This window comes from Narcine bancroftii, chromosome 10 (assembly GCF_036971445.1).
Source record: "Narcine bancroftii isolate sNarBan1 chromosome 10, sNarBan1.hap1, whole genome shotgun sequence".
NCBI classification, from domain to species: domain Eukaryota; kingdom Metazoa; phylum Chordata; class Chondrichthyes; order Torpediniformes; family Narcinidae; genus Narcine; species Narcine bancroftii.
This window is the reverse complement of record NC_091478.1, coordinates 9433178-9455043: the sequence shown is the minus strand read 5'-3', so window position 1 is coordinate 9455043 and position 21866 is coordinate 9433178. Positions and strand designations below refer to the sequence as shown.

The window sequence follows — 21866 nt, the reverse complement described above, 5'->3', positions numbered from 1 at the left end:
GCTTGCGTCTTGGAGAGGCTACTCCAGTTTCGCTTTGCGCAGTACTCATGGTCAACCACGACCAATGGAGGCCACAACACTGTGAGACCAACCAAGTTCCTCCAGAATTTGTGTGTTTTTCTGCAATCGCGGCATCTGTGTCCGTCTCCACCACCCGCCCCCCCCCCCCCCACAAATCCACCTTATTCTTGATTCATAACAAATAATGATTAAACCAACCCTCGAAAGCTGTTTCAAAGTGGGGGTTGAGTTCACACTTTTGTTGGTCCTCCTGCTAAGTTGTCCTATGAAATTCCCGACAGATGAAACGGCCACAATATCTAGTACCAAGGGAGAAATTCCATTATTTGGATTCCAACCAGAGTTATTGCTACATTCCCAAGTTCAGTCTAGCATTAAGAAAATGCCTATAAAAAGAGGATTTATAGTCAGTATTACAACTAAAATGCCAAAAATGTTAAGCATTGTCATCTGTGCAAACTGTATAAACTATTAGGGAATATGTTTTGCACAGATCCAAAGAAATGGGAACTAATACTTCAGAGACATCCACACAGCATGGAAGGCACTTCATTTAAGACAGTCATCATGTGACAGTCTGACATACACATTTTCACATTAAATTTACAATTGTCCCAAAAATATTGCCTGAGGTAATGAATGTTTTTAACAACACTTCACACTTCCTTACCCAGGACTCTTTCAAGTGGCAGCAGGTTACATTTCACCACATGAGAATTCTGTAGTAAAGCCTTTCAGTACACAACTGCTGTATGCAGCTTCGGAATTTATTGTCATGAACAAGTCATGAAATTTGGTATTTTGTGGCAGCATCACAGGGCAAACATTCATATTATAACCATCTTACAACATTACTCTCAATATAAAAATAGTAGTGCATGAAAAGTAAGGCAATGTCCTTGGTTCAGATTAAAGTCCCTGGTTCAGATTAAAGTCCCAGAAGATGATGATAAACATTACAAAGTCTGTCAAGATCTTGACTAGGTTGTGATCGATTGCAACAGTTTTGGAAGGGTATTCAATCTATATTTAATAGTTTATATAATATTTGTCTTGTATTAGATCCTGGTATTTTTTATTAGGGAATATGCAATCATTAATTGATTTAGGCCTACAAGATTATCAGATTTATTTTATCTATTTAGCTTTAGCTGTGGCCAAGAAATGTATAGCTCTTACTTGGAAAGATAGAAATATATTAACTTTAGATAGGTGGTATTTGGAGATGAAGTCCTGTTTGACTATGGAAAGGATATCTTTTTCAATTCAGGATAAGATGTCTTTTTATAGGTTGAAGTGGACTCCGTTTGCTAAATATATGCATTTAAGTTTGATTCAAATATGTTTTTTAAGTTTGATATTTTAGTATTGATAACTTTTTTTTGTTAGCATCTTTATTTGTTATGTTTTATCTTTTTTTGTGTAAGTGGGCTTTTTTATATAATGTTCATTTTATTAACTCTTCACTCTTTCACTCTTTATTTTGGGGGGGTTAGACTAACTTTAAGCTAGGTCATTAATGTTGTGTACTAATTATTGGGGGGGTTAGTTTATTTAGTCTGCTGATGTAGTACTGTAATTTTTATTATCTTACGTTTAATCTTTTTACTGTAACTTTCTATTTTATTCATGTTATAAAATCTTAAATAAAGTTTAAAAAAAAGATCTTGACTAGGGAAGAGTGCATGCAGGATGATCCTTACCAAGGTCATTGTTCGCCAGGACATTGCTGGACTGGAGAGCTTGCTAGGGAGAGGTTGGATAGGCTGGTTCTTCATTCCTTACAGTATAGGAGGCTGAGGCATGACTTTGTAAAGTTTAATAAAAATCATAATGGGCATGGTCAAAGTTAATTCTGACAATCTTTTCCAAGGATAAATGATTCTAGAACAAGAGGTTTTAAGGTCAGATGGGAGAGGTTTAATTGGGACCTGAAGGGCTACTTTTTTGCTCAGAGGGTGGTCCACAACTACAGTAAGCTGCCAGAGAAAGCACGAGAAGCAAGCTCAATTTCTATATTCAAAAGGCATTTGGAGAAATAGATGGCCAGGAAGGGCTCTGAAGGATATGGATTGTATTGGAGTACTGAAGCATACGGAGAGAACCTCAGAGACATTTTGAATGGTGAAAGGCCTGGACAGAGTGGATGAGGCAAGGTTGCTCCCCATGGTAGGGGAGTCCAGGACAAGAAGGCACAACTTCATGATAAAAAGGGCCTCTATTTAAAATATTGAGTAATTTTTTTAGCCAGAAGGCCATGATGCTGTGGAACCTGTTGCCACAGGCGGCTGTGGAAGTATTTCAGGCAGAGATTGACAGGAATTTGATTATTCAAGGCATCAAGGGTTACAGAAAGAAGGCCGATGATTCGGGCCAGTCCTGGATTAACTATTAAGCAAAATAAGCACATGCTTAGGGCATCCTGGGAAGGGGGCACCAGAGTTTTTTTCCAGTGCCAGATTTACCATGGTGCAGCTAAACAGAAAGAGGGCCCCTACAATAAATGAACACACACACACAATTAATTAGCCTTAATCTGGCCCTGCGTGTGACTGAGTGGGAGGATGGATCAGCTCATGATAGTATGGTGGCGCAGACTCGTTGGGCCAATTGGCCTACTTCTGCTTCTATATTTTGTGATGTTGTAATCAAATGCAGGCAAATAGGGCTGGCCCAGAATGCCGACTTGCTCAGTATGGAGTGGGCAGAGGGACTATACTGCACTATGTGACTCCACTTAGCAGCAGACTAAACCACAAGGGAATCATTCCTTCAAATTAGTAAGATTTATGCCAAGAGTATATTCCATGCAGCCTCCTTTTGCAAAAATAGTCAGATAAGAGCCAGTTCTGACCACAGAACACAACACTAAAAAATGCTCTTATTCAATCTTTCTAACAAATTTTCAGTTCAGTGGCATGCCACTTATGATTGAAATGTCCTTGCATTTGGGGGTTGATAACCGTATTCCAACAGGTTGTCTGGTAGAATTTATGGATGGAATGGCCCACTATAAAACAAGCACCATTGAAGATTCTGGGAATGTGCAGGATCATACTCCCTCCAATCACAGTGGACTTTATATGAAATTATATTAAGCACGTGAAAGTTTTCACTTTTCTGTTTTTGTCCTGTCCTTCTGCACAGTTTGTCTTCTTTCATGTACTAATCACAGTCTTCATTCCTTACAGTATAGGAGGCTGAGGCATGACTTTGTAAAGCAAAGTACTTGTGAAGCACAGGAAAGCAACACCACATACCTGTGGCTCCTGACAGTCTCTTGTCTTCATGTTCCTTCTTAGCATCATCACCACTACCCCTGAGACAACTAATGCTATGATGGATCAACAGGGAAGGAAAGAGGAAGATCTGGATGACTGAGCATCACTAAAGAGCAATGAACAGGCAGGGAAAGATTATGTCTCAGGTTACAGGGTTGGAGTAAAGGCTTTAAAGTCAGAGGCCCACTACATGGTCACCTTTAATAGAATTACAAGTCAAGTTTAATGTCATCTGATTGTACATATAAAACCTGACAAAACAGCGTTCTCTGGTCCTCGGTGCAAAACACGCAGACACACAACCAGACATAACACATATACAGACAAATAATGCAGGACAAGTATTGTAAAAATAAATAAATAAATAAATAGATGTTGCTTTGTACAAATAAGAGTCCCGGATCGTTAGTGTGAGCAGTTCCTTTGGGCATTCAGCATTCTCAATGCCGTGCCAAGAAGCTATACCTCCCCCTGGTGGTGCTGACTGATACGGCATGCAAGGCGGCTTTACAAGTGGCATGGGATTGCTGTGGGAAGTTATCACTGGGAAGGAAATGGTTAAGGTGGAGAATGAGACTTGAATATTAGAACTATGAGGAAGCAATAGCACAAGATGTACCCCTCACTCAAGAGTGGAAGTGTTGCAAAGGGCCCATTTTTAATGATAAGGCAGCGGGGCGATAAGGCAGCGGGGCGATAAGGCAGCGGGGCGATAAGGCAGCGGGGCGATAAGGCAGCGGGGCGATAAGGCAGCGGGGCGATAAGGCAGCGGGGCGATAAGGCAGCGGGGCGATAAGGCAGCGGGGCGATAAGGCAGCGGGGCGATAAGGCAGCGGGGCGATAAGGCAGCGGGGCGATAAGGCAGCGGGGCGATAAGGCAGCGGGGCGATAAGGCAGCGGGGCGATAAGGCAGCGGGGCGATAAGGCAGCGGGGCGATAAGGCAGCGGGGCGATAAGGCAGCGGGGCGATAAGGCAGCGGGGCGATAAGGCAGCGGGGCGATAAGGCAGCGGGGCGATAAGGCAGCGGGGCGATAAGGCAGCGGGGCGATAAGGCAGCGGGGCGATAAGGCAGCGGGGCGATAAGGCAGCGGGGCGATAAGGCAGCGGGGCGATAAGGCAGCGGGGCGATAAGGCAGCGGGGCGATAAGGCAGCGGGGCGATAAGGCAGCGGGGCGATAAGGCAGCGGGGCGATAAGGCAGCGGGGCGATAAGGCAGCGGGGCGATAAGGCAGCGGGGCGATAAGGCAGCGGGGCGATAAGGCAGCGGGGCGATAAGGCAGCGGGGCGATAAGGCAGCGGGGCGATAAGGCAGCGGGGCGATAAGGCAGCGGGGCGATAAGGCAGCGGGGCGATAAGGCAGCGGGGCGATAAGGCAGCGGGGCGATAAGGCAGCGGGGCGATAAGGCAGCGGGGCGATAAGGCAGCGGGGCGATAAGGCAGCGGGGCGATAAGGCAGCGGGGCGATAAGGCAGCGGGGCGATAAGGCAGCGGGGCGATAAGGCAGCGGGGCGATAAGGCAGCGGGGCGATAAGGCAGCGGGGCGATAAGGCAGCGGGGCGATAAGGCAGCGGGGCGATAAGGCAGCGGGGCGATAAGGCAGCGGGGCGATAAGGCAGCGGGGCGATAAGGCAGCGGGGCGATAAGGCAGCGGGGCGATAAGGCAGCGGGGCGATAAGGCAGCGGGGCGATAAGGCAGCGGGGCGATAAGGCAGCGGGGCGATAAGGCAGCGGAGTCAGCGTGTAGCTTTAGCAGCCAAAAAAAGTGAAATTCTCTGTAGCCAAGAGAACTCATTGTCCTCCACAACTGGACCTCTATCTGAATGTTCTTAATTTCCCTCAGAGTAAGGCGTTGCTGTGTCGGTGAAGTTAGATGTTCACATTTGTGCCTTGCTGCCCTCTGGTGTCGGACTCATCTGTGCAATTTAGGAAAATATTGCTAAAAAAATCAATGGAGTTGTTAATGACTGAAAGGAAAGAGTCGAACACTTCTTCTTTCACTTCGGAGTCTCCACAAGTTTCCGTTAAAAATTGAAGTAGTGTGTAAGTTTCCAAACATTCAGCAGAAAATGTTTTTTTCCCCACCAGAGCCTTAACCAATAGCAGATTACACTAAACAGATCCAGAAAGCAAGGGTCTCTTGAGCCCATTGATGGATACAACATTGTGACGTGAACATAGGAGAGATCTGGAAAGACACGTGTTGGAATTGCCATATACAATTGCTACTCACCACAGACCATACACAAAAGTATGCTTCCTCTAATTATCACAAGCTGACATTAACCAAGCCCTGTACTAACTGAGCATTGTGAGTACCAGCTAATGTTAGCTCACACTGACTGAACCAAGGCCTGAAACAATTAAAGGAGAAGTACTCATCACTTGCAACCATTTGTTTAAGTGATTTCACAGGCTGGGAAGCTTCTGGAAACATGAATTTCCAAAGCAGAGATATTCAGACGTGGGTCCAGAAGTGGAGATTGAGAAGTGGAGCAAAATCTTTCAAGTGAAAGGACTTAGGGGGCCACCCACGCCAATAATGTGAGAAAAGGTTCCAATGAAGGTCAAAACCAGGAGTAGGCTAGGCCAAATACAAATTTTAAATTAAATTTTCATTTTAAATTTAGACATACAGTACAGTAATAGGCCATTTTTGCCCATGAGCCTGTGACGCTCAATTACACCCAATTGACTTTCAACCTTGGTACATTTTGAAGGGTGGGAGGAAACCGGAGCCCCCAGGAAAAACCCACGCTGACATGGGGAGAACCAACTTTTTATAGATGGGGCAGGATTAGAATCCTGGCCCCAATCGATGGCACTGAACAGTGCTAACCACACCACCCCAAAAATATGGAACACTTCACAAATTTGCGTATCATGACCATCCCTCACTTGCCTCTCACACTGCTCTAAATTATATGCCTCTATGATTTACCAGACTGTCATCTCTTATCAAGGGTAGTATAAGGATGAGTATTCAATGAAATGAGGGAAAGTGTATATAGACCAATACAACATGGATTCCTAGAGAAAACGAGCATTTTTGACGAATGGAGAAATTGGCCATGGGGAGTTCTCAGAAACTGAGACCTGACATATTCTATGGATTCTTTGCAGTTTTTATATTGAATTGCTTATGTGTTGCATCAAAAGTAACCATTAAATTCTAAAAGGAACTGATTGCATTTGCCTTAAATGTCAGTGCTAAAAAGCATTTTATTTTTGGTGATAGGACTCCCCCTATTTTTCCTTGTCAATGTTGGATCAGTTTCATCCTTCATTGTGTGCAGCCTGAAGCTGAATGGAGCCATCATGTGGTCAGTAAAGGCACTGATATTACAGCACTGAAGCAGCCCATTCCTCTTATTCTTACCTAGCATCCACTTAAATACATCAGCCCTGTTCTTCTCAACCCTTTTCCAGCATCAATTCCCCATTCTCAGAAGTCACTGGGTTCATGGTCTCTGTAATTATCTCTGGATTATTTTCCTCGGAGCTCTTTGTGTTTTCTCTTTGTCGACTCTATCAAAGCCCTTCATCATCACCAATAAAGGAAACAAGCCCAAGGCATGACTCCCCATGGATGCTGTCTGACCTGTTGTGTCCCTCCAGCTTCTTATTCTTTGCTCAAGTTTCCGGTATCTAAACTACACAAGTCCTGGAGCCTTAAGATCCAGAGTAGTAGATTTAGGATGGAAATGAAGAGGAGCTGCTTTTCTCAGCGGGTGATGAATCTCTGGAATTCACTGTCCATTGAAGCAGTGAAGGCTATCTCAGTAAATATATTTAAGACAAGGTTGTATAGATTTTTGACATTTTGAGAATTAATGGATATGGGGAAAAGGCAAGTCAGTGCAGATGAGTCTTTCATCATATCAGCCACAATCTCATTGAACAGTAGAGCAGGCTTGACTGCCCAGATTGTCTTCTTCTGCTCTTATTTCCTATGTTCTTATGTTTTTTATGAATGCTTAAATTAAGAATACTTTATAACAATGAAATAGAAAAGCTCAAATTGAATTTTTAAAAATCTGCCGATGCTGGAAAATAGAAAATCCTGTAAACACTCAGCAAATCAGGCAGCCTCACTGAATGACGAAACAGTTAATGTTTCTGGTAGAAGATCCTTCATCAGAGTTCAACTAGGCAACAAATAAATATTATTGTTTTAGACCTACAGCACAGTAACAGACCTTCCTGGCACACAAGTTTATGCCCTCCAAATATACAGTTTAACCTACAAACCCCCAAAGGGTGGGAGGAAACCAGAGCACCCGGAAGAAACTCACATAGACATGGGGAGAACGTACAAACTCCTCGCAGCCAGCGTCAAATTCGAACCCAAGTCGCTACTGCTGTAATAGTGTTGTGCTAACCGCTACTCTAACCATGCCACTTGAATTGACTATCAAGGATCTTGAAGTGTATTCCTTCCATGTTATGTGTTCTTACATGGATGTTTTCCACTGAAACTAAGATAAGATAAACTGCACAAACAGGAGGCAGACAATTATAGATAACTTTAGCCACCATTCCCACTTTGAATAGAACCAAGAGGAATGAGCAAAGAATTCATTCCCATATGAGGTGGAAATGTAAATATTATAAATTTGTGGTGTACTTCAGATTTATTCTTTTTCCCTCCCCACCATCGAGAACATCTGCAGGGAACACTGCCGTCGGAAAGCAGCAGCAATTATCAAGGATCCACACCACCCAGCACATGCTGGGTTCTGCAGATTTTCATGTTTTACTTCCACACGCTCTGTTCTCGCTGCTACCAATAGGAAAGAGGTCTAGGTGCCACAAGACTAGAAGCACCTCAACCATCAGACTCCTCAAGGAGAACCTCAATCAGAGACACATTTACTTCTGAACTTTATTGATTTTTATTTTTATTTTTCTCTGTATTGCACTGTCAGTTAGTTGGCATTTCTTTACTTGCTTGTACATTGAGTAATTTTTTGGCACCACCAATAAGTGGTCATTCATCCTCAGCTGCAAGAAAAGAATCTTAGAGTTGGATGAGATGTCATGGATGCACTCTGACAATAAATCTGAACTTTGAGTAATTCTATAAGCAGTGGTTTTCAAATATTTTCTTTCCACTCACATCCCACCTTAAGCAATCCCCTACTAATCACAGGGCACCGACGGCAGAGGGATTGCATGAGGGATGTGAGTTTAGGGGGCAGTTTGAAAACCCCTGATTTAAAGGAAGGCAAGCCACTGCAGTTGGGAAACATTAAGTTCCTTTATGACCTGTTAAGAACCAGGACTAGGACCAGGAGTCAAATCAGCTGACCCCAATTAATAAAATAGTGATGGGAGCCACAGGCTACTGGTCTCACACTTGCTATAGGAAGGGGTCAACTCTAATTGGATTCAAAGTATCTTTACGCAACCTTCCTGCAACCACTCCCCAGACTCATTCTGATCAGAGCCCACTAGATTGTAGGCATCTCAGTATTACAAAACTCACTAGCTTATTGTCACCATTCACTTCCTTCCTGTCCCATATGCTTTCTGCTCAGTTTCTCAGTCTCATGCTTTGTATTTTATACCTTCTACTCCTTCCCCATCCCACAATTCCCCACCTCACATACTAACTCCAACTCCAATATTTACAACTACATCATCCTGCCAAGATCGATACCCAGTCCTGCCTTGTAGCCTACCCTGGATCTTCATCTGCCTGAAGATAGCCTGGTCAGTCAATCAGACTTCCTTCTAGTGTGCAGCCATCCAAGAAGGAATGGATGCACTGTGAAGTTAAAATGCCAAAGCACAGAAGTCCTGGAGTTTTCTGAACAAAGCACATCCCTACTTTTTTACAAAATGTACTCCAGTCAGGATCAGACCAACGAGTCTTTGTGCTAATCACCTCTAACTAGCTATCAGCATTTCCTCAGCTTCATTTCACAATGTTATTAAAATGCCAATGACCCAAGTTCAAATCCAGCACTGTCTGTATTTTCTCCATGTGGGTGACACTGGAAGTCCATTTGTAAGATGGTTTCCAGTAAAAGATGGAGCCATTTGTGTGGAAGTGACCTTACCACAAGTGCTGAGCAGTGAAAAGAGTATCAAATTGTACAGATTACCAACTTTTGTATCCCAGAACTTCAGTCCCATCACGTGACAAATCATTCAATAACCTAAGCAGGTCAGGCAGGGAATGACGAGGGAACAAGTATAAAGGATTTAAAGAGACAATCCAGGACACATGTTAGTACAAACAGTACCTGCCACCCTCCCTCATCAAGCAGTGGCAGCACACCGATTAGCAGAGGTATACAAGTCTAGCTATAATTTACAATAGGTTGGGGTTGGCCCAGGTGAGCTCATGTGATCTTAGGTGAGGAGCAGAACCAATTGAAACATGTCTTTACCTGTCTGATTGACATGAGAAAATTACTTTCAACCTGCTTCATGCCTGGCTGGTCAAATGACCCTCCAGGAGCAAGCAAATGGAAATTAGTTTGTGGTGACTAGTTTCCTGACCAATCTATTGGATAATCCTCTGGATAACAGACAAGTCATTCAATAATCATAGCAGGTCAGGCAAGGTAACATATTAACCAATCTCCCTTTACTTATTTGGTATCCAACATATCAGTACAATTAAAATCAACCCTATTTTCAGTGCTTTTTTTGATGTTCCATTCTAAGAATAATTGACCTTCTGGGAATCATTTCCAATGTAATCTGAAAAATTTCCAACCGCTTTTCAAAAATTGGAAAGTTTTTTTTAAAATCCATAAGCCATTCAGCGACAACCAATAAATCTGAGCCTGTAAGTAAAAGAAATATCAAGACTTCCAATATACACATAAAATGTTGTTTCTATGGTAACTTGCTATAAACACACTAATCTTTCCACTAGCTCTATCCAGTGTGCTTGAACATACATTGAATGATAATATTGATGTTTTACTCAGTTTAGTAAAATTTTGGTCCCTCAAAAATTGTCAGAATTGCTAACCAGGATGTAAAATAAGAAAAAAAAAATCAATCAATATTACAATTGGAAATCCAGAGCTAACTGGTTTCATGGAAAACAATTTATGCTTCTATTTTAACTTCCACCATGCGCTCACCTGTTTTTAATCTCTGAAAATCCTGACCAATTTATCTGCTGCATCATTTCACAAACCATTTGATTATTTGGTAATGCTAAACATTCACCAAAAAAGTATTTACTTTTTATAAATATCTTGAAATGGACATTTTTATGGTGATGGAATTTTGATGCTTAAAAAAAAAAATTTGAAACTGGATTTCTACTATTTTGGTGGAGCAAACTGTTACTGGATTTGGCACATCTGGGGCATCCAGAAATAAGCCATTAAATCACTTAAAAAGATGATTTCAGCAGCAGAAAGGTGGTTTATTCCCAGAAAGATGCACTAAATGGCAGACGCAAGTGCAGAGCTGAAGGCAGGGAATATTATTGGACCATAATGTTGGTGGTGCCAGGGAATCAAGCAGGAGAAGGGAGTTCACAACAATGTAAAAAAAAAATGGGGTTCAATGGTTAGTGCAGACACTGTGAGCTGAAGACCCCAGTTTCTATTCGGCATGACTCTATGCCTGTATGGTCCAATTTCAGGGCAGTGACTGTTGCACACAAGGCTATCGTGAAGGCAGGAAAAAAAAATAAAGAAGATCTAAGACATATTAAAAAGTGTAACGGATTTGCATTAATCTTTAACGTTAGAATCTTTAATTATAAAATATATATTTCTTAGTAAAGCAAGTTATAGAGTTAAAATATTGTATATGTATTCTTAGTAAGTTAGTTGTGGGCTAGCTTTGTTGACCTCACCAAAGCCTTTAACACCGTGAGCAGGAAAGGGCTTTGGCAAATACTAGAGCACCTCAGATGCCCCCCAAAGTTCCTCAACATGGTTATCCAACTGCACGAAAACCAACAAGGTCGGGTCAGATACAGCAATGAGCTCTCTGAACCCTTCTCCATTAACAATGGCATGAAGCAAGGCTGCGTTCTCGCACCAACCCTCTTTTCAATCTTCTTCAGCATGATGCTGAACCAAGCCATTAAAGACCTCAACAATGAAGACGTTGTTTACATCCGGTACCGCACGGATGGCAGTCTCTTCAATCTGAGGCGCCTGCAAGCTCACACCAAGACACAAGAGCAACTTGTCCGTGAACTACTCTTTGAAGACGATGCCGCTTTAGTTGCCAATTCAGAGCCAGCTCTTCAGCGCTTGACGTCCTGTTTTGCGGAAACTGCCAAAATGTTTGGCCTGGAGGTCAGCCTGAAGTAAATGGAGGTCCTCCATCAGCCAGCTCCCCACCATGACTACCAGTCCCCTCACATCTCCATCGGGCACACAAAACTCAAAACGGTCAACCAGTTTACCTATCTCGGCTGCACCATTTCATCAGATGCAAGGATCAACAACGAGATAGACAACAGACTCGCCAAGGCAAATAGCGCCTTTGGAAGACTACACAAAAGAGTCTGGAAAAACAACCAACTGAAAAACCTCACAAAGATTAGCATATACAGAGCCGTTGTCATACCCATACTCCTGTTCGGCTCCGAATCATGGGTCCTCTACCGGCATTACCTACAGCTCCTAGAACGCTTCCACCAGCATTGTCTCCGCTCCATCCTCAACATTCATTGGTGCGACTTCATCACCAACATCGAAGTACTCGAGATGGCAGAGGCTGACAGCATCGAATCCACGCTGCTGAAGATCCAACTGCGCTGGGTGGGTCACGTCTCCAGAATGGAGGACCATCGCCTTCCCAAGATAGTGTTATATGGCGAGCTCTCCACTGGCCACCGTGACAGAGGTGCACCAAAGAAGAGGTACAAGGACTGCCTAAAGAAATCTCTTGGTGCCTGCCACATTGACCACCGCCAGTGGGCTGATATCGCCTCAAACCGTGCATCTTGGCGCCTCACAGTTCGGTGGGCAGCAACTTCCTTTGAAGAAGACCGCAGAGCCCACCTCACTGACAAAAGACAAAGGAGGAAAAACCCAACACCCAACCCCAACCAACCATTTTTCCCCTGCAGCCGCTGCAACCGTGTCTGCCTGTCCCGCATTGGACTTGTCAGCCACAAACGAGCCTGCAGCTGACGTGGACATTTACCCCTCCATAAGTCTTCGTCTGCAAAGCCAAGCCAAAGAAGCTACAGGGTCACACACAGGTTACAGCATATTTCTGAAACATCATTGCAATAAGAGAAAGAGTTCAGTTGGAGTCGACATGTCTGGGGAAAAAAAACTAAGCAATAAAACTGAAAAAGTGTTCTGAATTGAAACTCAAGTACCAGGTACGCTTCCTTAAAAGCAATTTTTATATACAATCGGCATTATGCTGGCACCTGTTCCAAACCTCAAGTATCGTTTGAAATGACCTGCATAGACTTTTCGGAACCAAACTATTTAAGACATTTGAACAAAGATGAGGTCAGAAGTTGTTATGCCTGTGGAGTGGGTTTGAAGAAAGGGAAACGAAAACTGTGGTGCCGTCACATCACATGATGTCAGAAATAAATTTTGAAGACTGAAGAAACACTTGACATCCTGGAAAAACAGGACTATGGCATTAAGAGAGGGAGATTTTGTTCCTTAGTGCATTATCCTTAGTAGAGGAAATACACAATATAAGTGGCTTTTAAACAAGTAAGACCTTCCTTTGTTAGTATCAATAAAGTTTCTTAGTTCATAACAAAAGATAGTAATAAAAGTTTAAGATTGGCACCAAAACGATATGTCTCACATTTCCCTAATTGCATATTCACTCTGATGAACTCTCAGCTTATTTGGAACAACACAGCTCGGTAAACACTGAGCATCACCAGTGAGTGGTAATGCCTCTATTGAAGTGTGTTCTTCTTCACTATGTTAGTTTCAACTGCCAGGTATGGAGGCATCAGTCTCTGGCAAAGATTTAACCGGTTTGAAATGCCAGTCACAAGCTCTGATGCCATGTTTCCCTCTGCTTTGCTTGTTTGCAACCCACTGTTTTATATTGATGCTTCACTAACTTGAATAGATTCCTTTTCTTTTTAAAATATTTTTATTGGTATTTAATTAAAAAACAATTGAATGATACAATTATAATGAAGTGCAATACATTTAAAATGTAGGAAAAAGATTTCAAATATGAGCATAATTTATCATGTAGTAACATTGGTGATCATGTAGTAAAACATAACAAAATGAAAAAACCCCGAGAGAAAGGAAAAAAGTTAAAATACATTCCAACAACTCTGCCTATTAGTAACTCAGCTCACTTCTCAGCATTTTTTTCTTTTCTTCCCTCCCACCCATATCTACCTATGACATCTTGCATATACTCCTCCCCCCAACCCTTCCTTCTCTCTCTTCCCTCAACCTTTTTATTCAGGAGGTGGTGGTGGTGCAGGGGGGGGAACAGGAATGGTCTTCCCAGATTGTGGCAAACAAGAATCTGAATTGTAAATGTTTTGATTCTCAGAACACAGCTTAATGTTCCTTTATCCATGTCCAGTGTTTTACTGTCTGTCTACAGTTTCTAATATTTTGCTTACAGATAGCAGGAAGTGTTCACAACAGTCAAAATGTCCAAAGTGGGAACAGAGTCTCTTAAGCTGCTTGAATTGCAAGTTTCCAACATTGCTTTAACCTGGCTTGTCCTTCAGTGTCTATATTATAACCAAGGCAGACTACTTTTGTTTCACAGTGCTTGATTACTTGAGTTACACTTGAGTCAGTTACGTGTTGCTTTCTGTAACTTCCATAGAATATGTCATGCCAGTTGGTACTTTGTTACATATGGTACCATATGAATGGCTCTTTATGTACTGCATCAAAGCTTAGAGTCTTCCAGTTATCTGGTCTTTTATGGGGAAAAAGCTGCCTACCTCTGGAACCTACCATATTTGACAGGATATAAGAAACCCCTGCCCCTTTTTCCTAAAAAAAAAATCACTCCAACAAAGCTCCCTGGGTCTTATGTGCAAAGGTGAAATTTTGGTACCGCCATCTTGCAAAAGTAGTGGAAGCTTTTATCTGCAAGATGGCGACAGGAGGAAGGGCTCAAGCTACACTAGGCATACCAATTAAAAGTTGTAACATATGCTAAGGAGCACAGTAAGCAGATAAAGTTTTTGGAGCCTATAGCAAAAATGATATGTGCATGGAGAAAGGAAGAAAAACAGCTACAGACTGCTAAAAAGGGTAAAAATATCCTTCACTGTCCATCCCCACATTGGCCATAATGGAGTTAAAAAATTGGGTGATAAATGAAAGGGATTTAGGGAAATTTGTTTCTACCAAGATGATAATGAGCCCAGGAGATTAGGAGAAGAACAAAGGCATCAAGATTTTGCCAGAACAGAAGGTTGATGTCAGCAGTTCATGAAATGGCATGGTTTATCAATGTGCACAAAAACATCCAATACACAGAAAATGCCAGCGGATTATGATGGCATTATATTAGAATTTCATAAATTTGTAATAAATGAACGAGAAGGAATTTATTTTGAACTGAGCCAAATAGGGAACATGGATGAAGTTCCAGTAACATTCGATGTACCATCCAACAAAATTGTGAGTGTTAAAGGAGCTAAAACTGGTGTAGTAAAAACCACACTACACAGTAGTTCTGGCCTGTTGCGCTGATGGGCACAAAACCCCCACTGTTTGTAATATTTAAAAGAAAGACTCACCCCAGAGAAAAAAAATAAAGAAAAAAAAATAACACATGGTGTTTTTGTTCATGTTCATCCAAAATGCTGGATGCAAAAAGCTGGAATTAATTTACGGTTACAGAAAATATGGTGAAGGCATCCTGGTGGCCCCTTTAAAAAAAAACTGCACTTCCAGTCTGGGATTAGTTCGGGGAGCTCAGAACTGAAGCAGTTTAAAAAAAAGGCAGGAGAACTGAAAACTTGGTGGTCTGACGAGCCAATTGCCACCTTTAGATGTGTGTATAAACAAGCCGTTTATAAATAGCATGAGAGAACAGTGGAACAAATGGATGGGAGAATCAGACCATGATCTAACATGAGCAGGAAGAATGAAACGTCCCACCATTATACAGGTGTGTGAGTGGCTGAAGATATCTTGGGAAATTGTAAGGACTGGAATTAAGTAGTGTGGAATTAGTCATGCCCTTTATGGCACTAAAGACGATGAATTATTTGAAGACAGTGAAACCAGCAGTAGTGATGATAAGTTTTTGGGCTTTGACACAGATGAATGTTCAGGCTTTGAAGATGATTCAAGTTTTTGTTAACACCGATGTTTCCAAACCCTTTGTGTTTTTGTTTATGATACAGGTAGTTGCTTGCAGTTTGTTCTCTTATGAAAGGTTTGATAATGTTAATTACAGCAGTATTATTATTAATAAGATTTTTACCATTCTCCTAGTTACATGTTTTGTCAAAATTTTACCTGTAAATATGCTAAAACAAATTGTTCCTACTTCTCCCACTAAAATGGGGATCTGATATGCTGTCAAATATGGGAAATAAGAAATTCTACACGATTCAAAGAACTTTGTTTGCACAAGTACCCAGCAATCTCTTGCAACACGGTGAGTGAAGGGGAGAGAAAGTGATCACCCTCAAACTGTAGCCTGACACCTACTCATCCCACGACTACTGCGCACAAACTGTTTGTTATCAAAATGATAATATCTCTCCTTTTCCCAGGGAGTGCTAAAATCACAATTAACTCGCACCAAGCTTTAGTTGTGTTATGTTGTAAATCCTGTATTCACTTGACCTCTATATGCATTGCTTGGGTAATATTGAGCATCAGTTCATTTTAGTTATATACAGTGAATTTCATTTATATCAAGCAACATTTCTGAGCCTGCAGATCTCTGATACCACAAATTATGCAATTCCCAACACTTCCACCAAATTTATACCAAAGTTTCTCCTAGCAACTGATTCTAACTCTTGAACATCAAGACACACCTGCTATTTAAGTTTAACCAATTATTTAAACCTTCCATCTCCTGTTTGCAAGTGACTCCAGTTTATAAATGAGTACAATTAATTTCTTGCAAAACACGAAAGTCTTCAGTTGCTGTGATTACTACAAAATGAATTTCTTCTTTCCTTGAAATTCCACTTGCACTGAAAAAGTACTCCATCTTTTTTCTGCACGTTTAATCCCTGGTGAATTGAAATTGGTCATTGAAACACAACTGAAACAACTTCAAGTCAAGTTAAATTTCACCTGGTCGGAGTAAACCCTCCTTCACCAAGAAGCCCCAAAATCTCACAGAAGGCAAGCAACATATGCACCCAAAACCATCCTGGTTAATCTTCATTTTATCCTTGACACTAATTATCATTGCCGGACAACATATTCAAAGAGTTAAAAATAACAGCAGATGACTCATTTATAAAGTTGTGTATGAACTTTATAAAAAATTTTGTGTATTTGTCCACCATCAAAGCATGATAACCATAGGATTGCCTTTTCCTTGCAAAACACCTTGTGTTTGGAGGGCATGCGGAGACAGAGCCTTGTGTTGTAGTGGAGGTGCAAGGAGGGGAGACAAATCAGAGGTATTAAATGTGGCATTGGAGATCCAGTGTTGGCAGATTTGGCTGGGGTGGTGGGTTGTATTTAAACACTGGGTTAGGGAGGGGAAAGGGGTAGAGAGCTGGATGAAAGGGTACAGAGGGATAGGGAAGGAGAGAGACTCAAGGGAGGGGGGGGGGTTAAAGAAAAATGGAAAAGTCCATTTTAATGAAACTATTTTGAGAGGAGTTTCAGTTTAACATTTCTCTTGTTGGGAACACTTACAATGGTTGTTTCTGTGGCGTTATGGTTTGAGTCCTCCTGCCCAACCTAGGAAATACCATTATCTCATGTAGTCCTGGTGTGAAAATCACATCAGGGGTAGGAACGTTGCTCACTCCCAGAAATGCCTAGTCATATTTTCGGATTAATGTAAAATGATCCAGAAATGACCATCTCATGTTTTGTAAGACAAAATATCATTGCGCAGAGTGTTAGTGACAAAGGAAGTCACCCTCCCATCAACGTGATCTACCAGGATCGCTGTCTGAAAAGGCCACGCAAAATTGTTGATGATCCCCACCACACCACACATAGCATCTTCCAACTGCTCCCCTCGGGCAAGAAATACAGAGGTATCAAAGCCAGTACCACCAGACTGAGAAACAGCTTCTTCCCATGGGCAGTGAGAATGCTGAACGACCAAAGGAATTGCTCACACTAACCATCTGAGACTCTAATAAATCATTGAACAAAATCTATTTATTTATCTCTAATCAGTAAAGGTCTGAAAATCCAGACTGCTTGGGGATCAGGTCGGTCCAGATTTTCTGAATTGCCGGTCAGTACTTATAAAATTCAAATTTAAGGAGTAATAAAGAAGAAATGAACAAGAAATTTTTGATAATTTATTCATTAGCAAATACAGCTTGCTTCATTTATCAAAACAAACAGTTTTAAAGAAAAATAAAGTGGTCACTTGTAGCTGCTGGGCATCTGTGGTGTTCCACATGCACGCACGCACACTCACACACAGAAGCCTGCTAAATTTTTTAAATGTTGGGAGTTCTTGAAAAGCCAGGATTCTCGGGTGGTCTGGATTTCTGGCATCCGGATTTTTGGACTTCCACTGTATTTGTCTTTTGCATGTGTTGTCTGAATACATGTCATTTCTAGTTACATGTTTTGCCCTGAGGAGTGTACTTCTGCAATCAGATGATAATAAACTTGAACTAAAACTCAGGTAGACATCATTTAACTGGAAGAAGTGATTACAGAAACTAGGGTTTGTTCTCTACATTTTAAAGTGTTAAATAGAGCTCTGATTGAAATTTTCAAGACTACCGAGAACCAATAGAGGAGATTTCAATTGCCAATTTCTCAGGATTGAAGAGTGAAGAGCCGGGGGAGTGATATTTATGAGATTTGGAAAAATCTTGTTCACAAACTGCATTTGAAGCAGGGTACATCGTTAATTTAATCTGATAGTTTTTTGCTATCGAAGGAATTGAGAGCCAAAAAAATTCATGATATCTGACTGACGAGCAAGGTTCATGTGGTTAACAGTTCTCTACCCATTTCTATACATTTTGGGGTATTTCATCATTTAAAAGCTACAATGGAAGAGAACAAAATATTATGAAAGAAAATGGATATGTTTCATTATTGATAACACAATGCATCAGTGTTTGAATGTAGATTGGAAATGTGATTTACAAACAAAAATCATGCATTCTGCCCAGTAAAATTTGGTTAGCACTTAAACGTTGAAACATAAAAACAACAAACACAAAATGGATGTAATGAAATATATTATGTAGTCCAATAAATCTGGTAGTTTTAAAAGACAAAACAATTGTGACATTCTCAGAATAAGTACTCTTGATGGACAGCAGAATAAATTGAGACCTTTGGTGTGGTATGATCCAATGAGCTACACCATAAAACATTCTCCACTCGCACATGCATTGCCCTTGATAGGTGATGGACCTGTGGCTGCCAAAATGCAGATTTAGACTACCCAAACTTACTGTGGGAGCTTTTCAGATAAGGCAAAATATTTAGAATTTCTGCACAGTTCTCCAAAACTCCCTCCTTAATGCTGACAGAAGATTGGGAGGAGATTTCTAATGGACATGTATTTATCTGTGATGTTTCTGTCAATTTATCATCTTTACAAATGTTTTGATAGTCCCAGTAAAACAGTTGGTTTAATCAATTATGCTAATCTTATAAATTGCTATTACATTAGATATTTTTATTATAGCTATTTTAGCAACTTTTTTTGTTTGTTTGTCCAGTAAAATGTTTATAACGCTGGTCTAGAAACATCGAGTTTAGCAGTGATTAAGTATTGCAAGGTAAACAAAATCATTAAACTATATACTGTATTCATTGGTTGTGCAAAGTGATAAGAGCACATCAGATAAATTATATAATTTTCTCAAATACATTTGCAGAGTGTTGTTCAATATAATACTGTTCAAAGATTCAGATAGACTTGTAACAGCACGGATTTACCACAGCTTATAAACAATACTCTTTTTTTTTTTTTAAACACACCATGAAGTCGACTTTCTTTATTATTCATTAGACACAATATTGTGTCAAATCTCCAAAAACCACCCAGCTAAACTCCTCTGACCTTCTCATTGGTTCACCACCACACAGGTGATCCTGATGCTCTCACTCACCTCCTCCTGCATCTGAGATCCAATCTGTGGAATGCTCTGCCACAGAGGGTGGTAGAGGCAGATTCGCTGATTATGTTCAAAAGAGAGTTAGATAAGACTCTAGTGGGCAAAGGAGTTAAGGGTTATGGGGATAAGGCTGGAAAGGCGTACTAATGGTAGTGATCAGCCATGATCTGTAAAATGGCGGTGCTGACTCGACGGGCTGAAGGGCCTACTCCAGCTCCTATTGTCTATTGTCTATTGATGCTTAACACACCTGCACATGCGCGCTATTACCGCATCACATCACTTACGTCATCAATGGCAGCTGGCACCGCTCCTGACGAAGGTAAGTGTGCGACCACGAGGATTCCCCTCTCTCAGCCTCTGAGTCATGCAAGAAGATGACGGATTGGAACTGTCCCACTACGTGACGTTCTGACAGTAATCTATGAGCCCACACTACCACTGGAGGATGCCAAGTCTCAATAAGGTGGGTTACAGTAGATTTTCACGTCTGTGTGATGATATGATGGCGCTACGAGGTGAGGGAAACACTTAAGCAAGGCTTGGAAAGGGCAGGAGCCATTGTCAGACGGCTGACAACGTTGGAGGCCACTCAACATTACTGGCCTACAGGTGCCATGAATTGGTGCTCATCTCTATTGCTTGATGTTTTGCACACTCCACATGGGGTTCTCAGTCCCTGCTTTTTGTTGAATGCATTAAGTTGCGACATTTTTGATAGGCAAATAGGGTTTCCCCTCAGCATTAACATGGTTCCAAAAGAATATTCCTGACTAATATAGGAATGGGTCAACTCCGTAAACCTGAACCTGCACCTTGCAGGTTTTGCATGCAAAACAGGCCACACCAACCATCCAATTACAATTAATTCCATTTAATTTCTCCTTCCCACATCCCCACCAACTCCTCCAAGACTCTACCATGCACCGATACATTAGCCACTTAAGACCATCACCTTGCAGGTCTCTGGTATGCAAGAGGAAACTAGAGCTCCTGGAAGGAACACGACACAGGAAGAAAAATGTAAACTCCACCAAGACAGTCCTGGAGGTCACGCGTGAACCCAGGTCACAGCAGCTACAATGCAACAGCTTCGCCAGGGGACACAGCAAATCACCCCACCCACCTACCTCATGCAACTCTGTCCTCCTTGAGGAAAGGTAAGTTTTTCCAATTCAGATCAAGAAAATTCCTTCTCCATTAAGCAGAATGAACGCAGCTGAACAAGCAACAGGAATGCTGCACCCAAGGAATGGATAGAAGACCTTGGTTGCTTGTCCTACAAGCACAATAATGCACACGTCATTCTGTGGAACTGCGACTGTGTTAGCATATCGAATAACATTTGAGTTTACCCATAAATTCTGAAGAAAATAAGGCTTAAACATCACACAGGTGTAGGCACCTCCCCCCAATGAAGCACTTACTTGTGCCAATTGGCATTGATCCTGGTCTTGGAGACCGCAGCTCAGGAGATCCCCTCACTATCCGGAGGGGGGGCAGGAGGCGGCTCCACGGCGCACAATTCCGAGACTCCCAAATCCTCGGCGAATATCCGAAATCCTCGTCTATCCGAATTTTATTTCAGAGCCCAACTGACCGGGTCCCTCGGGCTCCCGAGGGTGGAACTTTATTTTGAATGCGTTCAACGCCCTCGCCTTGTTGTTTGTTCGCTTGTTGACCGGTTCTCCGAGAAGCCCGTTTATCCGAGATGGGGCCCCGAGCGTTGGGGGGGGGCCGAGCGTTGGGGAGGGGCCGAGCGTTGGGGGGGGGCCGAGCGTTGGGGGGGGGCCGAGCGTTGGGGGGGGGCCGAGCGTTGGGGGGGGGCCGAGCGTTGGGGGGGGGCCGAGCGTTGGGGGGGGGCCGAGCGTTGGGGGGGGGCCGAGCGTTGGGGGGGGGCCGAGCGTTGGGGGGGGGCCGAGCGTTGGGGGGGGGGCCGAGCGTTGGGGGGGGCCGAGCGTTGGGGGGGGGCGAGCGTTGGGGGGGGGGCGAGCGTTGGGGGGGGGCCGAGCGTTGGGGGGGGCCGAGCGTTGGGGGGGGGCCGAGCGTTGGGGGGGGGCGAGCGTTGGGGGGGGGCCGAGCGTTGGGGGGGGCCGAGCGTTGGGGGGGGGCCGAGCGTTGGGGGGGGGCGAGCGTTGGGGGGGGGGCGAGCGTTGGGGGGGGGGGCGAGCGTTGGGGGGGGCCGAGCGTTGGGGGGGGGCGAGCGTTGGGGGGGGGCGAGCGTTGGGGGGGGCCCGAGCGTTGGGGGGGGGCCCGAGCGTTGGGGGGGGGCCCGAGCGTTGGGGGGGGCCGAGCGTTGGGGGGGGGGCCCGAGCGTTGGGGGGGGGGCCCGAGCGTGGGGGGGGGC

At 43.0% G+C, this 21866-nt stretch overlaps 1 long non-coding RNA gene across 1 annotated transcript; it reads right to left on the bottom strand.

Annotated features, from left to right (window-relative positions):
- Nucleotides 1-17799: 17799 nt before the first annotated feature.
- LOC138744137 (uncharacterized) lies at nt 17800-21260 on the bottom strand. Its single transcript, XR_011345312.1, has 3 exons — nt 20947-21260; nt 20650-20798; nt 17800-18025 (listed from the first exon to the last, which is right to left on the bottom strand). It is a non-coding gene; the product is annotated as an uncharacterized lncRNA (long non-coding RNA).
- Nucleotides 21261-21866: the final 606 nt, after the last annotated feature.